The sequence below is a fragment of the Antedon bifida genome, chromosome 9, assembly GCF_963402885.1.
Source record: "Antedon bifida chromosome 9, ecAntBifi1.1, whole genome shotgun sequence".
Classification (NCBI taxonomy): Eukaryota; Metazoa; Echinodermata; class Crinoidea; order Comatulida; family Antedonidae; genus Antedon; species Antedon bifida.
The window spans coordinates 2184722-2188625 of NC_136234.1; the positions used below are offsets into that span (position 1 = coordinate 2184722).

At 37.7% G+C, this 3904-nt stretch overlaps 1 pseudogene; it reads right to left on the minus strand.

Annotated features, from left to right (window-relative positions):
- Positions 1 to 591: 591 nt before the first annotated feature.
- Positions 592 to 2278, minus strand: LOC144851938 (sodium/calcium exchanger regulatory protein 1 pseudogene; annotated as a pseudogene).
- Between the last annotated feature and the right edge of the window lie 1626 nt (positions 2279 to 3904).

Here is a 3904-nt window from a genome sequence, read left to right on the forward strand (position 1 = left end):
TAGTACCATTCTGTTCAAACATTTTGTATGAAATACATACAAATATACACATGCAGCAGAAAGATGAGATATTTACTTATAGGCCTATCCTTCTTCGGTGCTTAATACGCCCGGGGAGCAGAGTTGGTACTTATTTTGACTGCTGGTAATCTTTCTCACATGATGAAGCTTATTACAGCAATATCACAAAGTCCAAAATTTTAATTAGATAGGCTTTTGAAAAATAATTAAAGATTGGATCCCAAAAGACGCAACGTAATTACGTAGACACAGGACAATCGAGTTGACCAATTACAAGCGACTTCGAATAATCCATCGCGTGTGATTGGTCAAATCCCTTACGTCATCGCGTTGCGTCTCTAGTGGTAATGGAAAGAGAACCAAGCATTTCTTAAAACTACCGGTACTAGCCCTACATACGTTATTTTACGAATAAATATTTGTCTTTTACACTTGGTACCGGGTTTAGTGGTTTGTATTTGTTGGCAATGACGTCACTGCAACAATGGGGAGATGTACTAGGACCTATTTAGTGATCTAATAATAATGATCCTTGGATAAACACTTTAGAATTTGATGATGAACACATAATCCTCAAATAATATTATTTAATTCCTTTTCTGTAACTATTCTTAAATAAAATATAACCACTGGGTATTTATATTAATAACAACTATCTAATGCAGATGAACGAATTGGAATTATTAAGTAAAAATGCAGGCCTATGAAGTATAGCAAAAACTATAATCACATAACTGGTATAAATTATGATACTTTTATATAATTTAAATAAAATATTAATTACTGTAACAACAATGTCATCCTTTCAGTCTTTCAATGCATGTGTCCCACTTTAGTTAGTTAGTTCTCACTAATTACTCATTGTACTTAAGTGCTCCTCACGGTTGGTTTTCGACAAACGTTTTAAAAATGTATTTAACCCATGAAGGTCGCCGCTGTCTAGTTAGCCCCAATACCACTTTCAGTTAACCTAATTCCACACACCAGCAGTTGCTTGTTAAATCTGTTAGACGCCCGGAGTGGTGGTGCGAACCTAATTTGATGTGATAACAAATCCGTTTTTAAAACCATGTAATTTAAAGCGTCATTGGAATTTTAGGTTACGAATTAGGTTCTCCTTCAAAAAGCCCTCAGCTGCGGAAAACATATTTAACGTATCTTGTGAATATAGGCCGCTTTCATATTTAAACAAAAAACATAACAGCGAAGTTTTTAAGTTTTTGATTACTGGCCAATGCGTATGAATCATGCAAACAGTAAAAAACGAAAATAGAGAGATTGCAATCGCTAAATTGAAAGGCGTTACATGAAGACCTACAGCTATTGCTAATCCGCGGGATTACAACTAATCCTTTATACTAAATCAAATTATGATATCAGGTACATCAGGGATTAAATATATCGAACGTGGGTGCCTTTCGAAAAAAGTGTCCTTCCAAGCATATTCTTCTAAACACATTGTCAGTTGTTACGTTTTAGCGAAAATGTATAACAATCGGTAATATGTCAGGATTCAACCACATTACGGTTCATACAATATGCTTGTTTCGGCTTTAAATAACAATGTCCACAAAATTGTAAATAAAAGTTTGGTCCATACATAAAACCAATAAGGTGTTTGTGTTTTACGCGGGTTTTTCTCTCTCAGGTGCGTTTGAATACCCGACGACATACAGCGTCTCCTTTGATGCATTTCACCACCATATCCACACCGTCTAATTCACGGATAATCTGATGTGGCGGATCCGTTTTATCAACATCATCAAAAATCAGCTTGTTGCCATCCCAGCTCACAATAACCATAATTTTCTCACCTGTCGGAGCAAGATCTTGGAACGGTTCGCCTATTTTAAACTTTTGGACATGTGTATTTACCATTGGTACGTTCATCTTGATCTCAAAGTCGTCCCCGTCCTGAGTCACCTCACACGACGGGGACATCAGTCCGGCCATTTTCCTCATCGCCAAACCGACACCCATCGCTTTCATGTACTCATCGAAATTTTCACTCTTCGACAGCTTGTACTTTCCAGCAAAATTAACAACCATCTTGAGAAAAATATGTCAAATTTGTGTGATGGTACGTCTCTCTGCACAGGTTTTAAGTGTTGACTGTTTTCGATGTGATCACGGCGAACACCGCAGCGCAAATGACGAGTGAGAATTGAGACGGCCTAATTTCTGCGGTTGGGTTAAGTTTTTTAGGTGGTATCAATGATCGGTATAAGCGGGACAGTTCACGTGCCGTTGTTCATTAAATTAAAATCGGTTTCTTTTCTCCACGGGATCAATTTTGTACTTTATTGGCATCCCATCAACTCATCAACAAGCCCGCTAGACTTTTCTCGTCTATCTATCTGATAGATAATAAGTTAAATTTATATGCGCTAATAGCTAGTAACCAGAGCGTGAAAGGGCATCAACTAACGATTTTCCCCTGTGAAAACAGGTTTAAAAGTACCTTAGTGCAGCAACGGTTAGATTAAAGTATTAAAGGATCATACCTTATGATGTGTGATATCGCAATGAAAACGAAAATCAAGGCCTGTGAACTCGGGCTATGTCAGCAAATGCTAGGCCAGTTCTATATTTACAATATTCGTTGAATTCAATAATTGTTACCTATCGGAGCAGTGTGATTACAATCTATATTACCGAATTACGGTTTTGCATATGGAGTCTATAAAGTAAAATACATTTTCGTTTATTCCCTACTAATATTATGAACGGAATTCGAGCAATATGGTTTTTTTTTCGCGCGAACAAACGACCTTATTTATTACATTGCGACAGATTTGCATTACCTTCTAATGCATTCCATAATTCCAGTGAGAATGTCTACTCTGTTTTTAATTTCACACTAAGTAGTAAAGTACTGAACATTCTGCACATTCCGGTATGGATTAAAAGTAACAATAGAGCCTATGTAGGCCTACGCATATGATAATAGTTAATGCGAAGGTAGTAGCTAAAGCATAAACTAATGTTCATGACTGGCGTGTGTCCTCAACCTCAGATTAAACCCGGTGTCTCCAAGTAAAACGCGACGTCTACAACCAAAATGAGTGAAAGCCGATGTCACGACAACCGTGTTCAACCTTGCATTCACATACATCCAGAGCAAACGCACCTAAATAGGTCTACCCCTTCAAAGCTTGGTTCCCACTAGAGACGCAACGCAAGAACGTAGACGCAACGAAAGCGAGTTGACCAATTATGCGTGGTTTCTACTAGAGACGCAACACAACAACGTAACGCAACGTAAGGGATTTGACCAATCACAAGCGATGGATTTATTCGGCTGTCGCTTGTCATTGGTCAACACGCTTACGTTGCGTCCTAGTAGGAACCAAGCTTAAGAGTTTAGTGCATGCTGTGGACGCATCATTCACAACACGTCCTTAAAAAATCCGGTGTCCACATCTCTTTAACACCCAACATCCACAACCTATCCTGGGTGAAATATGGGTGAAAGACAACCTCTTATTTGAGGATATTCAAATACATAACATTTAAGAAATTAATGGAAACATCACGTGACTATGCCATGATCAGTGTCGGCAAACCAAGCTGACATCACCACCTTGAAAAAGTGCGATGATAACGCATGAAACGTTGGGTAAGTTCAACGTAATTTTGTCCTTCACTATAAACGGAAATTTAGTTTCAAATAATATTGTTGGAAGGAGATGATTTTTTTTTAATTTTAAAGGAAACGGGTAATTATAAAACTAGGGTAAACTGGGTGGAAATGGGTATATTTCACCCAGTTTTGTCATTTTTAATCATGCTAATAGTTTTAACTTAGAAAAATTGGGTTAGTTAAACCCAGAATTCCTCCTGCACCGACCGAATTAAAATCAACAGACATCAACACAGTAAC